This window comes from Lepidochelys kempii, chromosome 9 (assembly GCF_965140285.1).
Source record: "Lepidochelys kempii isolate rLepKem1 chromosome 9, rLepKem1.hap1, whole genome shotgun sequence".
In the NCBI taxonomy this organism is placed as follows: Eukaryota; Metazoa; Chordata; order Testudines; family Cheloniidae; genus Lepidochelys; species Lepidochelys kempii.
Window position 1 is genome coordinate 29,501,500 of NC_136388.1, and position 24,444 is coordinate 29,525,943.

The 24,444-nt window shown below is 37.9% G+C and overlaps 1 long non-coding RNA gene across 2 annotated transcripts in view; it reads right to left on the reverse strand.

The window, feature by feature from the left end:
• Window positions 1–23,620, reverse strand: part of LOC140917278 (uncharacterized) — an 83,027-nt gene extending 59,407 nt beyond the window's left edge. Inside the window, exon 1 of one of the 2 annotated variants that reach the window (XR_012160770.2) lies at window positions 23,443–23,620. This is a non-coding gene — a long non-coding RNA (uncharacterized LOC140917278). The remainder of the gene's footprint in view (window positions 1–23,442) is intronic. The other variant, XR_012160772.2, reaches the window with a different exon arrangement.
• Between the last annotated feature and the right edge of the window lie 824 nt (window positions 23,621–24,444).

The following is a 24,444-nucleotide window of genomic DNA, read 5'->3' on the forward strand; positions in this document are numbered from 1 at the left end:
GTCTGGAAACCGTAGCTTCAGCCCATAAGAAATATAGTTGAATCTGTTTGTAGCAAACTTGGTAGTAGTAAAATGTGACTTATGACAAAAAGGAAAGAACAGAGTAAATTGCTTCTGTTCATTCTAAGTGACTTCCATTCTTCTGATAGGGGTGCTTCACTGCTTATCATGAAGTTTCACCAGACTAAACTAAGTGGGTTACACCCTGCAGACAAGCGCTGGAGTTCAGTGCTACATTCCCAGGGGGCACACTTTGATCAGAGGAGGGAGATAAAATGAGAAGTTGCCTGTATCCTTTTTCAATTATTTATTATTAATTAATTATTATTATTGTGATTGCCTTTAAATAGACATTCAAGTCAAACCTATTAGTCTACATGTCTTAACCATTCAATAGCTGAGGGAAGGGCATTTTGCAAGTCAATGAGGGAACCAGGCAGCCCTTGCCAATGGATACAGCCTGCAAGTTATGATCTACATCTTCTAACTGGCCACAGCGACAAAGAGAAGAGTCACAGAGGCCCCACTATAATCATTTGCAGTACTTCTAATTACTCTATATCTGACGCGATTGAGCTTTACCCACACATAGCATGGAAGATCAAAACCAGGGGGCTGGACTGTTGGATCTGTCATGAGATAGTCAGTGCCTATGACTGAAGCTTATTCTTGCCATCTAGTATGCCATCTGGAGGTGATATGGAGGTTCTTTAACAAAATTGTCTAAATGAGGTGCTTTGAGCTAAGATGGAGGATCAGAAGATCATACACATCTTTAAATAGGGGTAGATGTAGGATGTATCCTTTAGGGGAAGGGGTAAGGAATAATCAGGGTCTTCTGAGTTTGCTGCAGCCACTCCCAGCAGGGATTAAAGAAAACCCCAAATAATCTTGCTATAGTTGCTGCTGACAAGGAGCAAAGTTATATTATGGCCTTCCAGAGCCTCCAAATGCACAAGGTGAAGAAAAGGGAATCTTGAGCCCACTAAACCCTTTCCTATTATATGAAAACTGCTTATAGAGAAGTTGTTGTAAAGAAACAAAATCTTTTTCCTTCTAACAGGGTTCCACAGTGCACCTACTAGGATCTGGAAATAAGAGTTGAGATCAGTTTGGATGTTAGAGGTTGAGCATAGTAACTTTATAATTTTCAAACAGCCAAAGTAGGATTAAAGAATTTTCCTGTTTTGGTCTGTTGGCAACCAGAAAAGCAGGAAACAAGTTCGTAAGCAAGAATAGCATTTAGGGTCCGATTTTAACATCGAGTCTGCACTTAGGTGTTATGGAAAGAGCCTATAGAATTTACTAGGTATAAATTGCAGCTGCTGGGGGATCCTGCAGGTTGCAACAAGTGCCCTCTTCCTCCTACCTCTCCCCCTCCCTTTCCCGCTCCCTTTCCCTTTCCCTTTTCCTTCCCCCTTCCCCTCAGTTTACAGCTGGGCTTTTAAATCCAGCGGTGTGATTGTATTCAGAGTCACCAGCCCTCTGACTGGCCAGTAGTACTGATGACCCTAGAACTGCAGCCAAGGTCTCTTCTGTCAAACTCCTTGCTGCTGCCTCCCTCGACTTCTTCCTACTCCTCCTTCTCAGCATTTCTTCCCTGTAATTTCCTTGGGTTGACCCTTCTTTCAAGGCTAGGATCCCAGGGCTTATTCTACCCCTTGGGTATCACCCTCCCCCCCACTCCCCCCCCCCCAGAGTATGACTTAAAACTCCCTACACACTCTCCTTGCTCTCACTTCCTGTTTTATAATCCTGTTTTAGTTCCTTCCCTAGCTAGGTTTCATTTATCAATCCCTGGTTCCCCTCCAGGTGCAGCATATAAGGTTAACCCGCTCTCAGGGCTTGTGTGGGGTGGGCACCCCTATTGCACTAGCCCTAAAGATTAAAGACAAAATCTCAAAAATATGAACCAGCCAAAGCAGTGTCTTCTGCCTGAGCCTTGGAGAGCCTGAAATACTAGCTCTAAGAATGCCTGTGGACTCTGCAGTGCTAGACTGTAATTTGGCATTTTTCCAAGGTACCATGGAATTCACCATTTTGCAGCAGGTAGGCACCAGCCGTTCTCCTTTCTCTCTCCCTGATATGCCAGGACCTGCCTGTAGCTGCCTCTGATTCCACAAGTCTCCACACAAGGAGGCATTAATTGGATTACTGTGCATCCCAACCCCGCACTATTCTAGGCAGCAGAATATTGTGGAACAAGAAATAAAGTCCAGCTTCCAGCAAATGGAGTTGCAGCCAGGGTGTAGGGGAGAAGTGTAGGCTGCTGAGCAAGGCCCACTGGAGATCAGTGGAGTAGCTGAGGCCTGGGTAAGCTGAGGAAGGTAAGTTACTGAAGCCAGCTGGGTCACCTGGACAACATCATGAAAGCTAAACCCTGAGGAGTGGAGCTGGGCTGCCTGGAGAGTATAATCTAAAACACGTTTGCAAATAATCCCACTTAAAATAATCATCCAAATAGGTTATGTCAAAGGGTATTTTCGACTAATAGCCACAGTTATGTACATTTTCATGGGGGTAGGGGTAAGGGAATGAAAGATGTTTCATAGCACTAGAATAAATTAATGTCGCCATGGAACATGGGGGTGCTGCTGCAGAATTTAGAAGCTGCTGCTGTGGAATTTTGTCCCTTTATACTGTGGAGTACCCAGGCCCTGGTTATTGCATACAAGCTTTAATACAAGCTCTCTCCCAAATTATTGTAAAGGGCTAAATTGGTAGCAGGGTTGGGTGAAACTAACTGCATTAAGCAAGTAAGATTTGATATGATTCATCTGAATTCTGGCACCTTGGAACGTACAAATAATTCCTTTCTTGAAAATAACAGAACTGAATAAAGGGGCTAATATTATTTAAAACTGGATGTCATTAGGTAATTCTGAAGCTCATCATGTGGGATGCTTCAATCTTTCCAAAACAGATCCAATTTTGGATGTGTAAATTATATGTTACCACTGAAGTATAATTCACACATTTAAGCCTCCATATATGTTTAATCAATAATGCTCTGAGTAAATGTGTTTTCAGAGTCTATGAACCATTATCCCTCAAAAGCTGTATGGTGGTGGCAGGAATTTTGTCATCTGCATGTGGAAACTCATCAACGTCTATTGACATCTCTCTGTTTAATTTCTATTTAAATCAGGGTGTAGTTCATTAGATCTTAAAATGGATTAAAACGCTCCATTAATTTTGTCGTTATATATGTGAAAAATCTTGTCTTATTCTATGGGCCATATATGGGCCTCAGTCTGTGAAGGGAACGCCTATTGACATCAGTGTGAGTTCTGCACATGGACTGAAGGCATGATACGGCCCATTATTCTCAATTTTCCATAATCCAATCTCTGAGATAACATCAAATGGAAATTGCTTATCTAGAAGACACAAATAAATATAGTCCAGGTTTATTGTATGGCTCAGATTTTTCTTCTCAGGATTCAAGGAATTCCAACATGTGTTCTATATCCACATTTCCATGCTTGTTGCTGAAAGATATTCCCTTCTTTAAGTTTTTCTTTTAGTTCACCAAATATAAAATGTATCTTTTAAAGATTAGATAGATAGATAGATAGATAGATAGATAGATAGATAGATAGATAGATAGATAGATAGATAGATAGATATGTGTTAGCCACTGAATATGCCAGAAAGGGAATCAGCAAAGGATCTGAGTCTGCTCCAATTGGGTGTTGTGTTACTAATTTCAGCCAGAGCAGGAGCAAACCCTAAATTATTACACTGATCCATTTTCTTGTTCTGTTTCACAGTAGCAAGATTTAAAAATCTGAATATGTCTGGCTTGGCCAAATGGAGACTACAGGACATGTAGTCTGGGGGCTATGTACATTAATGGAGGAGAGTATCTGGGTGTAGTAAAAGTGAGGTATAATTAGGAATAATAGGATGAAAATAAGTAAAGGACAATTTAGACTGAATAGCAAGGAAAAAATCCTGCTAGTGAGGCCTATTAAATTATGGATTAGATTCCTAAAGAAGTAACATTACCACAAATGTGTTATGTAATGTGTGTTATACATGCTGGGGCACTAAATGTAGCATTATATAAACAGATGATATTTAGCTAATGATCTCTGACCCTGCGGCTTCCATGCCACATATCATGAATGAAATCAAAGTATTTAGAGCTCAGTTATGCCTTTAAGGCACAGCCGGCACTGGGGGTATTGCAATATTCCATCCCCAAACTCCCCAATGTGCAAGAAGTGAAGAGAAAACAGTTTTGCCCTGCTGCTGTGCCCTGTCCTACTCCACTGCACACTAGTGGGGTAGCAAGGCAAATTTCATTCAAAGCCAATTACACAAAATCTAAGCAGTAAGCTTTAAGGCAGAGTGTAGCTTTAAACCACAGTGAAGAAAGGCACTCTGCCCCAGAGGAAGCTGCAGAAGCCTTGTGCATGAGGCTCTGGGAGCTCATGAGGCTCTGGGAGCAGCAGATATTGCTATAGCCTTTTACAGGGGACAACGTTTGCCCCTCCACACTGCACACTAAGCAAAAGCAAAAGAGAAGAAGGAATTCCAGTGCCCTCCTCCCACTATCACATCTATGCAACTCAAACCAACAGTAACTTTCGATTAAAATCAGGAAAGAACAGTGTCAAATACATAGGAGAGAGAACTAAAGAGTCTTAAAAAATACTAGAAAAAAATCTGGCAAACTGGCAAAAACTCTTTGTCTCTTCAGTTGATAGATTCACCAGTATTACACCTATATTACAATGATTCTTGACCAAAAATACTTCTAAAATGTTTCCTATAAAGGTACCAGAGTGTCTCTAATCTAGCACAGTGCAGTCTATCTGAGGACATGAATGGCTCATGCTGAACTTGTTGTTGTCGATATGAAATGAGACTTTTGCCCATACTGCTCTGCGTTCCATAATTCATATCCGAAAAGCAAAGGCTACTGCAAATGGGCACACACTGGACATTACACTGCCACTCGAAGTAAGGAACAAGCTGAACGCAAAAGCAACAGTAGCTCTGCCTCCTCCCCCTTAAAACCTCTCCGAAAAACATGGATTTATCCTTTAGGAAATTAGATGGTCTCATCAAGGATTGCAAAAGCATGTAAAATGAGCAATTATTTTAAGCAATAACAAAGAAAAATGTGGACATCAACATTGTGATGAGTTATACCCCATCTGTTCAGTAGGTTATACGTTCAGTACTGGTGACTGGAACTATGTTTATATTTAAAGTTGGAATTGTTAATAAGTCTGGTATAAAATAGTTACTCGTGCATGGAGTGCGAGAGTTCTCTGAGTTATTGTAAAAGGTTTAAGTGAACATCCCTGATTGGCCAGTCACCAATCCCCTTTAAGGAAATACACAGGCCATCCTAATTGCTCAGACATTAAAGTACACAATATATTGAAAATAGTATTTCCAAGATGGAGGAGGTACCAAAATAGTTGAAATTAGTCATGCAGCAATTTCCTGCAACTTCATGGAACTTCTCCCACTACTACCGTTAAATTCACTTGGAAAGTGGAGTTCTTGAATATAGCCAGGGTATAAACTGTCCAGGGATTTAAAAATCAACAGTGCCAATTTAAAAACAATTTAATACTTTGGGCTCCATCTTTTGCAGAGCGTGTGTGGATGGTTGCACACATAAGCACAAAGTATAAAGTGACAAGCAGGATAGGAAATGCCAAGACACCTGATCATGTAATAGAGAATTTCTGGGTAACTTCTGAGTTACTCCTGCCTTGTAGGAGAGTTAGGCCAAACATAGGAGTGCAAACCTCTGACTCATTTGCAAGCGCAGGGTCAGATTTAAGCCTATCTCTCCTCAGACCTATACACACTCTATCCAAAGTTCAGCTCTTTTTTATCCTGCATTCTTGCGTTAAGGAAGTGGCCTTGAAGGTTAGTTCCTCTCAGCACCGAGAACATCACCTAGTGCTTAACTTGACTACTTGAGCCCACAAAGTCCCTATTCATTCTTTTCTCAAGGAGAAAAGAGTGGGGGAGTGGGGGGAGGGGGAGTGAGAAAAGGGAGGGCCCGGTTCTGCTTTTGCTTAGGTCAATGGCAAATTCCCATTGACTTATATGACAGCAGGAAGAATGTCATATATTCTGTCACAACTAGTCTGGTATGTCAGGTACCTTTCAACTGCAGTAGCAATCGCTGCAGTATAAGGATAGAGCGGCAGCCTTTTCTGTTCCAGTGTGTCTGTGATTAACGTGTACATACTGCCCCTAATCCAGGGCCATGAAGTTTCCTTTGACAATGGTACCATGGTTGTGCCACTGAACAGGATGGACTTGGGGTGCAAACCATCTGAACGGAGCAGAGATCATCCCTTTTGGGACTCCTTGTCCACTGGGATGGGATGGAAGATCTGTTATGCACACCCTCCCGTTCTCCCCCTGAAAAAGGGACCACATTAGGGTTACACCAGCTGTTGCAGCCCTTATAGGCTCTCTGTCCTGGCAAGAAAATATCTTCTCCCTCCCCATTCCACACATCACTCCATGGTTACGTACTCAGACAAGGACCTGGAGAGTGAATTTAGATCTGGATGAAGCAAAGGGGAAACAACAGTTATGGAAGTACTGGCAAAATAAAATTTTTAGACCGTAGCTATTGCACAGTATCCTGTAATCATTCTGTTAGCTGGAATATGGTTGGGGAAGTACTTCAGCATTGGTATTTTGCATTCACTTTTAGTGGAAGTTTTGTGTTGGCACGGTTAGGATGGACCTCAAATGAAGTGTCCTTTATGGGTAACATATAGACTAAGTGCAATCAGATAATACTTAGATGTATGATGGACTATAATTAGATGAGAATTTTGATTTTTTCATAAAGATTTCTGACTGATAGAATTGTTCATTGATTACTTCCACAGTCACTGAGTTTTCAAGGTAAAAATAAATAAACTAAGTCTTGTGATCCATGAAACAATAGAATGGTTAGTAATTTGTACACTTTACACACTATCTTTTTATACTGATTGAATAAATCTAATTATCACTGAAGAGGAACCATTGCAATTCTTGCTCTTTGATAAAGACAAAAAAAATTGGGGAAAGTAGGTCAAACAGGTATTGCTGTTATGTCCATGAACTGTGGGGTTTTTGTTTTATGTTTATTTGTTTGTTTGTTTTTTGTAAAGAACAATAATGATATTGTATTAAAGTGATGAGACCAGAATTAATTTAAATAATGTTGGGCTTGATTCATGAAAAAAAAACTCCGTACATAGTAGGATGTCATTATTTCTATAATTTTTCTATGCACAGGTCATGGTCGGCATTCAACAGCTCAGAAAGAGAAGTTTCAGATTTATATGGGTGGAGTTTTATCTAAACACTCAGTTCCATGGGAACAACAGAACAAGTATATGGAAAAAACTACGCTTTCTAGTTCAGAACTAAACTGATCAGAAACTGAAATTCAGACAGACTCTGATTCCAGGAAATTATTACTACAATTTTAGCAACCACCATATTGTTACAGTCAGATAAGAAGAAAAAAATGGGCACATAGAAGAATACTACTACATAAATCATATTAAAATAGCCCTTTGCCTTCTGCACATTAGCACAACTTCCATCCTCAGTTAAATATAAATTCATATTCTTTAAAAAAAATATGGAATCTAAACAAAACCAGAAATTACTATAAAATACTTATGTTGCTTTTAAAAGTAATAAATTCCTTCATTTGAATGCAATTAACAGATTGTGCTATACTTTTACAGTATGTATAAAATGTTTTGTTCAGTACACAACGTGGACATATTTATGCACACAATATTTCTAAGCAAAATATATCAGCACTGTAAATAAAATGATGCTTTCATTTTGTCCAATTAATTCAGCTGCCCCTCCCTCTATTTCTTCCCCCCCACACACACACACACACCTTTAAAAAATAAAATGTGTACCTTGGAGAAATATGCCAGCAAGTGGAGAGAGTGATTTTTTGAACACTGATTTTGTAACTGGCATACGTTTCTGAAAAAAGCATTGGTTAAAGAAGGAATGACTGGGATTGTCCTATTGCTAAATTAGATTAGCATTGCCTGCTGTTTGGAACATTTTTGCAAAGGCCAAATAGTGTTAATATGTCTATCATTGCAAAAAAAATGTTGTTGTTTTTTTGTTTTTTGGGTTTTTTTACATTTTTCCTATTTCAATTTAAATTGGTGCTTGTTCAGTAAACAACTTTGACCCATAACCTCAAAGGACATTGTCAACTTAAAAAGCCCACTTTTGCCTGAAAATGCTTTGCCTAGTGTTGTAACAAGGAACATTTAAGACTACTGTAATGGAGAGACATTAGAAAAAAATTCTCTCTTCAGTTTGTTTTTACTGTGTGCATTTGACAATATTTTTGCATGAGCAGTGTTAGTGTTTCCTTTTTATAGTCAGTCACTTTCCTCTGGTGTTTGTGTGTGTCTTTTAGGCAGCAGCAGAGGAGACAAAAACATTTTTAAAATTAGATATATGTGATTGTAAAATCACAAAAATTGGCAGGAGGATTCGGGACAGGGGAAATACCTAAAACTACTTTTAATTCAGAGAGAGAGAGAGAGAGACTAGATCTCACGTTCTTGGTGATAACTTTAAACTTTAGTAGGGAAATAAAACCTACATAACACATTTATTTTTTTTTATTTCATTCTTAAAGTAACTTTCCAACCTCCACCCCCATTTTTAAATTATTTTCCACAGGGCAAATTCTTAGAGTAATCAGTGGAATTACTTTGAGTATAAGATATGTATCTGAGAACAGAATCTGACCCGATGATGTTTATAATTTTAAACAGCCCCTGGAAGTAAATCAATAAAGCTCAAGTGAGACAAATTTATAAGTGGATAAATTCCTTAGATGTATTTTATAAAATGTACCTTAATTAGTCTATATTCCTGTGTTGTGGCACAACTTCTTCACTCCTTACTTGAGTAAAATTCCTCTCTGAGTCAATGAGACTTTTGTTTGATTAAGGTTCGCAGGATCAGGCCCTTTGTGAACATAAGATATTTTCTTCTTAATTTACACTGTTTCAGGAGGATTATTTAAGACTCTTAAAGCCTCCTTGCAATCTCACTTAGACAAGTTTTATACTGATGTTACTTCTTGGACTTCAACAAACTTACTCCTGATTTACACCCTTGTGTTTGCAAGGTCCCAGTAAAGCCCAATAGGAATTCTTGGTGACTTTTTGTTACTATCTAATGAAATAGGTTTGTTTTTAAAACAATTTCGGGGAGAACTTTAGGCTGTTTCACAGAGATGTGATTCTCTTTTTGTGTATCTTTCTTCATTATGTTTTCTTTTTATACTTGTTTTATATTTGTCAATAACTTTAAAATATAATCTCAGAAATAAAATAATACCATTTACCCTATGAAAAAATCTTTGCATTAATACAAATGCAGCCATTTAATCACTCTTCTGGGGGTTTGTAGCTGTTTATGTCACTCCTCTCCCATTTTAGCATCATTCTTTAAAATGAAGGGAGAAAAAAATCAACTTGCAATTTAGACAGTTACCAAATTACCAAAACTAGTGCTGCAACTCTTAATAAGCAAAACCATTAACAATTTTCCTACTGCAGCCCCTGTTCAAATACCTTGGACACCTTGTTAGCACAGAATGAGGTGTTCAATCAAGAGACTGGGAATTGGAAGTACCAGGGCACAGTTTTGAGTGGTGATTACAAGGGCATGAGTGTGAGTGCCAAAGTAACAGTCTTCTACACTGCAGGAAGCTGAGAAACCTACAAGTCTACATTTGTAAATCAGCCTGGATGATTACAGCAGTCACAAGCAAAGAACATATGAAACAATTATTTGTACCATTCTTCCACTCTTTTAATTTGCTCTTAAACTGAACACAGTGATACTTAGAGCCCTTGGTGCTTTGTCTTTGTAAATTTAGTACATGGCTTCATATTTTTCAAAGTGGCAACCTAAATGGCATAAAAGTAGAACTATAACAAAAAACTACTGTTGCTTGATTTTTAAATCACTATAACTGCAATAATCTAAGCTTATATTAATACTCAGACATGTCTTTACATTCCTCTTACGTTTCTATGGCAGATCTGCAGAAATGTAATGATTTTAGACATTTCTAACTGTCCTAAATTGTTTAGCCAAAGAGACAGTTTTTCTTTTTTAAATTAGTAAATTTAAAGTGTAAGTTTTGTCTGTGTTAATACAACATCCCAAGCACTGATATTCTTACATTCCATTTACACACAAAAACCACACAACTTCAATTTTGTAAAGCTATTCCTTTGAAATATATTTTTCCAAGTAGTGCAATGTAAAAAGAATCCTGAGCACATTTAAATCTTGCTTTCTATGTGAAAGAGCTATTAGATGCTAATTGCATATTTAAAAGGAAGAATTATTTAGTTAAGCAAGACGTAATATAATGATAAAGAATTAAAGTATATCGGACTTTGAAGGGCTAAAAATACTATTGTTTTTAAATTAACTATCTCAACATGTTTTGCATTTATTTTTCTATATTTATGTATTACACTGTTAATAAAATGCACACTGCCATTAGCTTAAAGAAAATATTTTTTTCAGTTTGAAAATAACTAAAATAGCTACTTTAAAATTACACAACATCCCATACTTTTTACATTTATATACTCAGAGAGTACTAAGTTAATTAGCATCTCAATTATGCTAAATGACTATAGAGATAGTAGGATTTTTTTTTATTTTTTTGTTGATTAAGAAATACCATATAAAAACTTCTCACACAGGAAGAATGAGTGTATTTCTTTGTGTAGTGTTTATAACATGAAAATGCATTGTTCAAATGATGAAATTATCAATAGCATATACTTCCCTGGCTAATTGCACTTTGAGATCTGCAAAAATATTACAATTAGCTCCAAATTTAATTTCAGTCATTATGTGTAAAGATTCACATAGACATTCTTTTAGATCAGTCCCTGACTTTACTGCATATTCCGAGAATATCATAACTATATATCTAATCAACAAAGGAAATTAATACTTATGCTTCTAAATAAAATGTATCTTAATAGTAAAAATAACGTTAAAAGAATAGAGTGCAAATATTTTAAAAGCCAAACAATGCTGTGCAATATATTCCCTTTCAAAAAAGTTATACTGTGTATCTAAACTATGTTTTAGGGAATAGAAAAGTGTAACATAACATCTATTGTACACTTTATTATTTTTATTACTATACTAAGGGAACTCTTGTAACTCTAATTAAAACATGGTAATGTGTAATTTTATAATACTACATACCTCTTAGAAACACATCATAACACCCCTCGGCCCCCCAAAACAGCTGCTGCAACTGCCTACTATTGAATTAAAAAGGCTCCCTTTTGCAAGTAGTAAAATCTGTTTTTAATCATCATAGGGTTTCCAAATGTAGAGGGCGCTGTTGTTCATGTATTTTGCAAGCATTTCCTGATGAGGGGAAAAAATATTTGTTTAAAAGCTTGATGCTTCATATTTTTAGTTTCCCTTAAATATCAGTGGAATTGTTTACACAAATTCTACACTCCATTTTATGTGATGGAGTTTACTAAAGTAAACCCTGATGCAACAAATTAATATGGAGTGCCACCTAACATACCCAAACTTAAATGTTTTTCAGGGTTTTCATTATAACCCCCATTTGGGAAAGCTCTGTAATTCGGCTATAATGTTTCTTCCATCCTAAAACTTACATATCATTTAAAAAATAGATATAAGTATTGTAGGAACAATTTTTAATTGCAAGGATCAGAAGAAATTCAAATATACTATTTTGGGGCTCTTCTTCTGCATTTCCTTATCTCCAAAGTACTCGGACATTTACAGTGAAATATTACAGGTGTTTGCCCACAATTTTGACTAGAGATACACACAAACATACAGAACAAGAAAGATGCCTGGTGTTTACATTTTACAGCCAGCTAATGTGCAATAACTTTTCTTCAGAACTTTATATATGCATATCTTAACATTGTATCTTCACACTGAGTCACAGGAAAATGTAACTGCTAGAAAGGAGCCACTACTTCTTCCAAGTAAATAATGTCTCAAATGTCCATCATGTCCATCATAATGTACCACGTGTTATATATTTCCATTAAAAAATTGTTCTTGGGGTTTTTTTCCACCGTAGAAAGAACAAATTACAATCCTCAAAAGAGTAAAAAAAAAGTTGCACACACAATTGCTCACACAATTGCACCTATGTACTTTAGCTTGGAGGGAAGAGTGAGTGGGCATCCCACAATCCATGTCTGAAGTCAATGGGAGTTTTGCCTGAGTAAGAATTACAGGATCAGGCCTGGGATATCTCACATCTGTTAATGCCTTGAGTTCCCTGCACAACCTAAGCACTGCGGGGTGTGTTAAAGCCAAAGTAACAGGCTTAGTTCTGAATGTATTTGTGGATATAAATCAGACTCTAAATATTGCTTTAACATAGGTTTTTTTTGTGCATGTGTGTGATTTAATTCTTATTTGCCAATGTAATCTGACCTTCCCCAACAATTATTAGCTGAAAGCCAGGATTTGAAGAAAAGTATTCTAGAAGTACTTTTTTGTGTGTGCAATTCACTAACAACTCAGTTGATCCTAAAACATTCTGCAATACAACATATATACCACATCTGAGGCTTAAAACTAGGTTCCTAAATGTAAATATTAAGATAAATACATTTTCATGTGTTACTACAAGACGAGGCTTTCCCACTTTGTGAAATACTTTAAAATAAATTGTCTACTTCAAAGTAACAAACAAGCCCTAGGAGTACACCGCTCACCAAAACTACTCATAATTTGCTATGTGCATTTCATGCTAATCAAAACTTTGCCTTGTTAAAACTACATCTAAGTGCTAATAAAAATGACCATTGTTAGCTCTTTTCTGGAATCAAGGCTCATGCAAAAGTCTTCCACTTGATAAAGGCTTAAACATAACTGAAATAAGAGTTGCATTTTATGATTGGCAAGTTCTTTGGGACCAAGATACCCCCCAGCCTGACTGACTCGGACCCAGCAATGCATTTTGGCCCTGTCTCTATGTCAAGTCACTGCCATCAAAACAATGGCTAATATTACATGAAAATCTTGTGCAAATGAGCCATAATGGGAGAGAATGACAATCTCCTAAAACCATGCAGCAGGATTCTCCTTTGATCTGAAATACTGTTAATCTTTCTCAAACATAACACTAAGTATACTTGGCAAATCCTGTATGAGAAAGTCCCTATAGTGCAGGTTTGCAGATAGAAAGCCATAAGTGAAATACACACCAATAAAATGTTCCATATTGGCTGGAAATTTCTTTGCACTTATGGGCATTTTTGCAAACAAGTTAAACAATATGTTTAATTAATAAAGGACATTTCCTGCTGGATATGAAGTTCTTGTTCACAGTCTTATTTAATTAAGAAGCTGCAGTATTTAAGATATTAAAACAGTGTTTTGAGAAGGTTTAGCATTTTTAAAAACACAGCCTTTATTTAGAGAGGCTTTAGGAATCAGACTGACTCTAAATTATAGTTTTAATATGATGTTTCAGGGGAAGAAAAAAATCAAATCATATAAGACAAGATTTTTCATTGGTAACAAAAGTATGATATAGGAGTTTATACTTTATTAATGATGCTTAAAGCAAAGATCTGGAATGGTATGTCTCAAATGAGGTCATTTATCAACTTCAGGATAGTAAAAACTTCTCCTTGGTCTGTATTATAGCCAGATCGCACCTTTTTGTTGTGCAGCCAAATATTCAAGGCCTATGTAGACGAATGCAAACAGAGTAAATCATGTTGATTCAGTGCTAGTAGGAAATATGCCTCTTCAGTTGTGTGCTGCTTTTGAAGTACTGCCTAAAAATCAGCCTTCAGCTTCAAAGCAAGGGAATTATAGCCTTTATCCAGCAATTAATATGGCTGAAACTCAGAATGTCAGCACCTGATGACTATGCAGGCTGGACAGTAGCCTGGTGGGGGTCCAGTCCCCTGAAGAATTGGAATTCACTATAAAAATTAGTGAATAAATAGACTGAAATATTTGGGGAAAGGACATAAAATTTTAACTTCTAACGACCTTTCTATATTTTGACATGCAGGGGGAAAAATTGTGGTGTCCCTTGACCTTTAACCTGCCTTATCCACCTAGATCATTTTAATCTCCCACCAACTGTTAAGCAGAAAGGAGTGCTATTAAAGGGAAAGCTATTCCTTTTGCCTTCATACATAGATCAGATGACAACCTCTCCAAGTCCCTCCTCTCTGTCAGAGTTCAAGGGTTCAAAGATGGTCAGAATATCAAGCAACAGAAAGCCAGCAGGACTGCTGCAAAAAGAGTTTAAACACTTTATATTATGCAGAATAGTCAGAAAAAAAAGGGGGGGTGGTATTTTGAAGTTTTACTTCTCAATTGACTATTTTCTTAAGTGGTCTCTTTTGATAACAAGCACTCATAATCTTCTAATTTTAGGGAAAAAAGACTTGTTAGATGCAAAAATCCTAAATTATTCTAATTTGTACCCAAACTCAGTTACCTAATAGCCTTTTCAGTGCAAACGCTAAATATAGAATTATAAAAGAAACTTTGTGGAGATTGTCACAGAGACATTTATTTACCTAAACACTTATAAAGCATGAATACTTCATGATCTAGCTCTGACACTTCTAATCTATGTTGGAAGAAAAATATATAATAATAGGGATATGCAGCTAATTACTAGATAACACATGAGCTGGCATTTTAAACAGTGCAATATACATAGTACGTTGTAACCAGCTTTTTCTATTTCTAATTTTTAACCATACACAGTGGAAACATGTTTCTTCCCAGATTTTCCGTTTGCTTTGAAGAAAACACCCACAGCGTATCCATGCTTAAAGTACTTACAGAACAGTATCACTACAACATGACAAGCTAAACAATGTGTTTCATTAATAAAGAATGTTTGATATTAAATGCAGAGTTCTTATTTCAAAATGGCATAAAAACTGTATGAATGAGGCATGGAGGATAATAATTGCACAACATAGTATTAATAAAATTGTGTGTATGCTGAATGTAATTCATGTGCAACTTTCTAAATATGTCTAATACACACATATATACAGAGACATTAGAAATTAGAAGACTACATTAGATTTTGGAAGAAGAATGAGGAGTACTTGTGGCACCTTAGAGACTAACAAATTTATTTGAGCATAAGCTTTCGTGGGCTAAAACCCATGCATCTGATGCACCCGATGAAGTGGGTTTTAGCCCACGAAAGCTTAATGCTCAAATAAATTTGTTTGTCTCTAAGGTGCCACAAGTACTCCTGTTCTTTTTGCTGATACAGACTAACACAGCTACCACTCTGAAACCTGTCATTAGATTTTGGTTTTTCGATTTGGCCTTTCATACTCTGGGTACCCTAAAATGCTTGACAGTGTTTCCACTGGATTTAGCTAAATACAGTAGTAGTAGTGCAATAACAGCCATTAAGTGTTGTTAACAATAGCTCCTCCTCTGACTTGGAGATTAGAATCTGTTTTATTGAGACAGAGAATTTTGGCTGGGAAGTAGGCTTATCCTTACTCTTTTCACAAAGTGTCATGGAGATATTGCCTAGACAGGCAACAGGGACAGGCAAAAGGGATTTTGGATTAACATCTCATCTGCAGGTCCATATCTCAAACAGTTCAACACCTCTGTGGTGTTGCACTGCCATGTCAGAATTAAGAATCAACCCAAGTCCTTGTGTGAGACTTGAACCCATGACCTTGTAGCCAAGAGGTTAAAAGAAAAAAAAGGACTAGTAACTGAGCCACAGTCATTATTGATATGTGCTCACATCTATTGACATCAGTGTTGACTACAGTTTGACCTTGGAGCAGAAAACTGTTGCCCACAGATTTTAAAAGTAGCCAATATCTTTCAGCAAGCTTTGACATTTTTTCCCTATTGGAAGCCATTTTTCCTACCAGACAGCAGCAGTTTACAGCATAAACCTAATCTCTAAATATTAGTATCGTAAATACCTTAAAAGAATTTGGATACCTTTCAAATCTGTCAAGGTTCACAGTATTTAATTAGGTTGTTTTAAATTAGATTGGAACATACTAATTATCCCAGATTTTGATAACAAGGTACTTTTTTGTATGAATAGTAGCATATTGACAATAGTTTTCATTATAAATTTATTTATATTTTGTATAGTACTCAAAAGCCTTCTGGGCACTTCACAGACATGGAAGTCAACAGATTCTTGCCCCAAAGAATTTATCATCTCTGAACACAGAAAAAGATAAGGAGAGGAAGAGGTATATTGAACTGCTACAATGTCTGTGATGCAAACCAAAGGAAAACTGGTTGGGGGTATATTTTGCTGAGAGGAAATGTACATACATTTAGTTCTGATTTGATATGGGAGATATTCTCATGGCCTTGATCCCCCTCCTACTGAAGTTAATGTTGCTGAATTAGACATTTAATCAGTGTAGGACTGGACCTATTGACTTTGAAAACCCATTCAAATTTGACAGTAAAGCTAACTATATTTAGCCAAGTATTAAAATCTGAGCATCTGAGGACCATCCAGATTTGCATAAAGATGTCCTGAAAAAGCGATGTTCTGGATTCAGATTCAGTTTAGGTTGCAGTTTGATTCCAAAACCAATTCTTGTTTAGGGTTCAAGTCCGGTTATTTATTTATTTTGTATTTCTTTGCACTCAAGAATTTACAAAGGTGCCTGTATCCCAAGCTCTAGCCACCTGAGACATTAATTTCAAAACACAAATCATAGCAGACAGACCAATCCAGCAGCAAACTCTGCCACACACCAGCAATAACCAGACCAGCTAATCATTACAGCAAAACAGATAAAAGACTATTTCGGTCTCCTGTTATATCTCAAGGGATTCCCTACTCCCCAAAAGCCAGAGTGAAAAGATAAGATGATCTGATGGTGATGAAATTCTGTAACTTCTTTTAATCAGGTTTTGGCCCCAAATACGGGAAACCTTTCTAGAGCAGCAGGATTTAGGAGATTTTGGTTGCACCTCAATCAGAACAGGAAAATAGGCCTCATCTGCTACTCAATCCAAACTCTGAACCAAATCATCTGGTCTTGGAATCTATTAATCTCATTTTTCCATTGGAACTATTTGGACAGAGAACCTCAGAGCTCTCCATTTGGTGAGGATTCATAGAATTATTTATGAAGTTGTGGGCAAAGCACATCACTGAATACAACCCTTCTGCCACCACAGCATGTCCTGACTTGTAACTTGTAATGTATTGATTTGGTTTGCTCCTGTAAAGGGATTATCTAGCTATTCTTTCAGTCTGGGTGTAAATGAACAATTTAGATTATTAATAAAGATCTCTAATACAGATACATAATCAAGTTCAAGATTTGATGAGTTACTTCATAAATGCCTCACAAATGCCTTTTTTCTTGGTGACTGTTACAGGTCTTTCTTTGACTGAGGTAGGCATACATCTGGAATTAGTTGTTTTAAACTCTGAAGTGAATAGCAAGTAGATGGCCAGTTGCTGAATATTATTTCGCTCTGCTTATGAAGACCACTCACCCCAACCTTTACATTAATATTGTATTATATTTATACCAGTGATGGTGACCAAACGGCATCCCACACAACTTCATGGCTTTTGGTAGTTTTAGGGGCTCAGCCTAATGCAATCTCCCTCCTTCAACCCTTTTTCCTGTAGACGATACCACTCTCCCTTCCTGCCTCTCCTTTGATTGGTTGTGTGCTCTGGCACAAGAATTGTGGAGGGTATGAGTCTTAGATTTGGAGTATACCACATTCTATGATCACCAGAGTGGAGCTATCCAATTAGCAGTTGATACACTGAGACCCTTCATAGAGACAACTACATGTTGTAGGGAAGATGCCTAGGCCCCAGAAGCTAAGGGAAGCACCTCAAAGTAAATAGAGCCCCCACCCCAACTTTTCTGTACTTCCAGGCATTCAACTTTTCTGTACTTCCATTCTGTACTAAATGACAAGCCAACATCCTCCCAAGGGGGAAGGAGTGGCCCCTAGAGCAGTAGAATCCTAGAATATCAGGGTTGGAAGAGACCTCAGGAGGTCATCTAGTCCAACCCCCTGCTCAAAGCAGGACCAACCCCAGCTAAATCATCCCAGCCAGGGCTTTGTCAAGCCAGGTCTTAAAAACCTCTAAGGATGGAGATTCTACCACCTCCCTAGGTAACCCATTACAGTGCTTCACCACCCTCCTAGTGAAACAGTGTTTCCTAATATCCAACCTAGACTTCCCCCACTGCAACTTGAGAACATTGCTCCTTATTCTGTCATCTGCCACCACTGAGAACAGCCTACCTCCATCATGGTTCAGTAACCATGAACATGCAATATGGATGCCAGGCTTCATTGTAAAAGGCTCTGTTGACCACTGCCAGAGTGGGTACTGCAAGAATGAAGGTTCCTGAAACCTCCTGGCCTGAAATCTCTAGAGCTGTTGCCAGGAAGCACAACTCCCAAAAAGTTGAGTGGTGCTGGCAAGAGAGAAGGGGGTGGGCAGCACCTTAGGAGAAAGGGCTAGAATCAAAACCAGCCCATTCCCCACCTTCATGCAGAAGGTGAAGTAGCAAAGACTGAAGACTATGCCTTTACAAACATTAAATTTTACAAACTGAAAGCCCACATTGGGCTAGATTAAATTGCTGCACAGTGACACAAACTGTAGTTCCCTGAAACCAATGACTTAAAGACAGAGGGGATGATTGTGATCATCTAATCCAGGGACTGGCAACCTTTGGCACATGGCCCATCAGGGAAATCCACTGGCAGGCCAGGACAGTTTGTTTACTGCAGTGTCCGCAGGTTTGGCCAATCACAGCTCCCACTGGCTGCGGTTCACCGTTCCAGGCCAATGGGGGCTACGGGAAACAGCATGGGCTGAGGGATGTGCTGGCTGCCGCTTTCAGCAGCCCGTATTGGCCTGAAATGGCTAATAGCCATTGATGAACCTATCCTCCATGAATTTATCTAGTTCTTTTTTGAATCCTGTTATAGTCTTGGCCTTCACAACATCCTCTGGCAAGACAGTTCACAGGTTGACTGTGCGTTCTGTGAAAAAATATTTCCTTTTATTTGTTTTAAACCTGCTGCCTATTAATTTAATTTGGTGACCCCTAGTTCTTGTGTTATGAGAAGGAATAAAATAACACTTCCTTATTTATTTTCTCCACACCGATCATGATTTTATAGACCTCTACCATATCCCACTTAATTGTCTCTTTTCCAAACTGAAAAGTCCCAGTCTTATTAATTGCTCCTCATATGTAAGCCGTTACATGCCCCTAATCATTTTTGTTGCCCTTTTCTGCCCTTTTTGAGATGGGGAAACCACATCTGCATGCAGTATTCAGGGTGTGGGCATACCATAGAAATGCAGGAGATATGTTATGTGTTTTAGAAAGCATTACTGTTTTTCAGTGTAGCAGATCTCTGAAATACAGAAAAAGGATCGATTGATGTCTTAATGCCTATATTTAAAATAAAAAAACAAGGAACAATAAGAAAGAGGGAATTCACTGGCAATAATAGTCTCTGCCAATACCAAAATAGCTCCTTTTCCCTACCCTGAAACTTTAAGCAGTTACAGCCATGCCAGGGATTAGTGCTGTAACAGCCATTCATCGCACTTGGCATTGCTGACAATAAAAAGTAAAAAACCAAAATTGTTGCGATACTCTCCCACCCCTAAAGCAAACAGTCATAAGCTTGTTAAAAAAAGTTTACATTCTCCTGATAAGAGGGGCTTCTAAAGAAGTGTAAATACTACAGACAAATAGATTGGACAACTTGGACAACCCCTCCACAACACAAACCTAACCCCAAGTTGATAAAGACATTTAGAACAGAGCACATCCATTGCATTAATATATGCAATGTCACATGAACAAGTCGCTAATGACCTTCTAATACAGGGGAATAAATCCCTCCCAATGCTATATAGCCCATACGTATGTACCAGTGTTTCCTTATGGCAGCTTTATAGGATGTGAAAGTGTCTCTCAGCACACACAGATGTCACACAGATGTGTGCTCATATGACATCCCTGTTTTCCCCTGCCTGCTGGGAACCAGGACCAGTGTACAGTGTGGGTGGGATCAGGCTTCCTGTACAGAGTTTGAAAAATAGAGTTGTCGTCAGCCCACTAGGGACTGAAGCACTCCCCAGTACACTCATAAATGTTATGTAGTGCTCAGCAGGCGATGATTATATGCATGGTGTTTGCCACACTGGCATCCAGATGGGTGTGTAGGCAGCACCAACAAGCTTTCAGCCTACCAAACATGCTTTCTATGACCATTCTTCAATGAGCTTATATCTGGATTCCCTTTTTCCAGGGTCACTTATGTTGGCGTATGGTTTCGTGAGCCAAGGCAGGAGTAGGTATACGGGGTCCCCCAAAATGACAGTTGACCCAGACGCACTGTACAGAACCATATCATTTATGGTGAATAAAGTCCCTTCTCCCCCCTTCAGTTATAATCCTGATCACCTCAATACCCTGGCATCATAAACCTTTCCAGTATACATGAGCCTGCCTGTACGTTCCACTAAGCCTTGCAGAACAATTTAATAGTAACCTTTTCTGTTCACATACTCAGTTGCCCCTCATGGTGGGCAAAGTATTGAGATATGAGTGCTACCGATGGCCCCAGCACAGTTTTGAAACCCCTATTATTTCTGGAACTTTTTTTATGGCAACTGCCTAGGGGTAAATGACAGTGTTAACTGCCTCACAAACTTGCACAACCTTGACCCCAACAGTAAACTTTCCAACCCCAAAGTGCTTTGCAAAAGACCTATAGCTGTCTGGTGTAGCCAGTTTCCATAGGACAGTGGCTTACCTGAATTGACAGTTGTGGCTCTTGCCACATAGATCCTTGAAGGTAGGGTGACTATATGTCCTGTTTTGGCCGGGACAGTCTCTTAGCCTTGTCCTGGCCATCCCAACTTTTTGGCAAAAGTAGGCATTTGTCCCTTTTGCTCTTGTCAACTGATCAAGCAAGACAAGAGGAATGCCTTTTTAAAATACTTTTCAGAATACACCCCTTCTTCTTTTGGGTAACCTTTACTGGTTTAACAGCATCATCACTCCTATGAATAAGAATTATTTAGAAGAGCAAGGGTTGCAGGATCAGGCCTAGAAACTAGGATGAAGGCCTTCTCATTGACATCAGTGCAACCCAGTGAAATCAATAAGTTTGTGACGGTGTAACTGAGTTTGAATAACAGAGTTTGAATACAGAGGTTGAATAACAATTCATGCAAAACAAGTATTGCAGAGTTTGAATAACAATTTATACTAAAAATTATCCTTTGACAAGATACAAGTCAATATTTTTAAACTTTTAAAATTTCACTGATCAAATCTGAGTCTTGATTTTGTTTCTCGGAGCATAAATATTAGAAAAGATTTTAACCATATATTTGCACAGGTGATTTTGAAATGCTCAGCAAGATCTTGTGCCCAGATTTTTAGTATCTATTGATTCCTGCATTTAAATTTATGGTGCATTTCACACTGTTCCCTGCTGTGGTCATCTTAAGATCCTGGCTGCCAGGTCACTAGGAAATAAGCAATGAATGGCAGAAAACCCCCTGTGCCTGTTCTTATCTATAGAATGGCAAACATGAGCAGAGTTCTGTGCAAAGACTGCTATGCTGTCAAAAGTAAAATTACAAAGGGCTACACTCATATATATTTATTTATATATTTCAATATATTTCTAAATTTGCGAAAGTCTTTTACTTCACCACAATCGCATCATATCTGAAATTATTTTATGGCTAGGAGCAAGAGTTGGGAGGCCATCTGTTCTTTCATATTGACTGTCAGATGAGTATAACCATTTCATTCAGGGTTTTGAAAGTGCCAAAAATGAAACAAGTTCCACACATGTTAATGAGATTTTCCAAAAAACAAAACAAAAACAACTCTATTTAACCATTCCAAACAAAAAGTTTTCACTTTTCAAATATATTCAAGATGTATTTATTACTATTGTCACTAGAAAAAAACAATTAGATTCCAACTAGCAATAACAGGAAAAGTGGATGAAGGTCAAGACATATTCGGTAAACTACATCTAGCTTTTATACTTGCTATTTTTAAAAACAAACCTTTAATTTTGAAATTCACAGCCTATCCACCATTACAAGCCCCTTCAGGGCAATGATCTATCAAGTTCTGACTGTCTCAAACTGTTTGTGCTGGATTCAGCATCTATCACTCCTCAGACTTGCTGCACATTCAGCCATAGAGACAAGAAACAATAATTTTCAATTAAGAAACCTGGAGAAGACTTGGGGACTTGATTTATGGTGCATGACTAATTATTGAATAGCTAGCCTAATGAAAATTAAGCTGCTGGTTACTACAAAGATTTAACTTCATTTTCTTGAGGAGATGCTGATATGACCCGGAGTATAATTTATTGAAGTTTTATTATATATTTTAAAATAGACAAAGACATATAAATGATCTAATTGTCATTTTTAAAATATGGTATTTTTTTACATTCTATACCCTAATGGAGCTTGTACTTCATATAAATTTAGACTGAATTAAAGGCTTCTTGTTGCATGAAGTTAAAGTGTTTCCTTGTGGATGGTAATGAAAGAGAGAGAAATATGAAGGAGGACATAACAGAAATTGCTTTTTAAGGCTCAAAATATTTATAAGCAGAGGACTCAGTTTATCACAGAGTTGATACATAAAAATCAATTTGATACCCAATATTTTGTATGTAAAATTCTTCTTAAAATTTAAGTTGTAGGGAAAATAAACCAATGAAATTTGCAAATCTTTGGTAAACAACGATTATGTTGATTTGTTTGGGGTTTTTTCCCTCTTTAGGAACCTGATCCAAATCCCACTGAAATCAATAGAAGTCTGTCATAAATGACATTTGTTTCCTGCAAACAGCATATTTTCAAAGGCCCAATTCTGCAGCTCTTATTCATGTTGAGTAGTACTTACTCATCTGAGCAGTCTCATAAAATGACTTAATTGGAGGAAAGACTGCAGAATTAGCCTCTAAGTATGAAAGGTCCTGCAGTTTACTCAGTGAAGTCACATAAAAAATCAGAACACCATAAATTCTAGGACCCCAGTCACACAAATATTACACTGTATAAGCAGAAAAAGTTTACTCTTTGAAGTCTTACAATGTCTAATGCAAGCAAAACAATACAGTAGTTCATATTTCTTTCAACCCACATGCTCACAGTTTACCCATCTTCAGCTAGACTTCCTGAACCTATACAGACAAGAGAATATGAAACAGTACATTCTTGTAAGTCACATTCTTTTGCAGAAGGAAACTCAAATAAATGTTTCCAATGTACAAATGAATCCATTCCTACAGCAAGAAACCAACCTTAATTTGGTGCATGTCCCCTTAACCAGTTCTGCTTCTGCATTGAACTTCTGCACACAGCCACTCAGAGGCATCTCAGGATTCACAATATTGAGCATTTACAGGAAACAATGCAGAGGGAAATATCAAGGTGAAATGATGTAAGTGCTGGACTGGAGCAGCTGGCAAAAAGACTGCACAGGATTGTCACCAAAGATACTAGTCAAGGAGGGAAGACAAAAGGAAAGGAGGAAAGGAAAACTTGATTTATTCAGGAAACCACCTGTTTCTTCAGAAGGCCTTTATGAGGATCACTAGTTTATGGCTGGAAGGACAGCTGGCAGCCAGAAAGGGAACTGAATATAAATTAATTTCCTATCTGATCTTTTAGAAAAGTCTGGGCTCTGTTCAAGTCACCGGGTAGATATGGATTGACAATGAAACTAAGGGTTTTCCTCTAGCTCCCTGATTCTAAGCTGTATAATATCTGAGGAATCTGCATGAGCTCAAAGAAAGGCCTAAACAATGCAGCAACTTTCCAGCACTGCCAATATTGAGATATTTACTGGAGTCCTGGATAAATATCAGTATGAATAATAACATTCTGCCTACCTAATTTTTCCCAGCAGTTTCAACTGCATCCAATATTCTTCTTCTCTAAGTCCTGCCCCCTCCTTTGCAGGTACCAGGGTCTCACAGTGGGGTCAGTGCAGAGAGGAGCAAGGCTTTGGAGATGCTACATAAAGTGCTCTTTGCGCACTGCTGTGTAATGAATGTTCAGTGGCAGGAAGAGAGCCATAGGTTCCTTTATCCTCCAATTCTTCTTTGCCACAGATGGAAGTGACACAAGGGCCAAGGAGGCTACTTCAGCCATTTGGCCAAGTATTGATTGGCTGCTCTGTGGCCCAGGGTTCAGAATTTGTCCCTTCTTTCCCCAACGTGTTCAGGACCCAACCAAGTTACTAGCACAGGCATTGGGAGAGTAGTTTGCTCTTACTCTCCCAACCATTGTGCTGTGCCGCT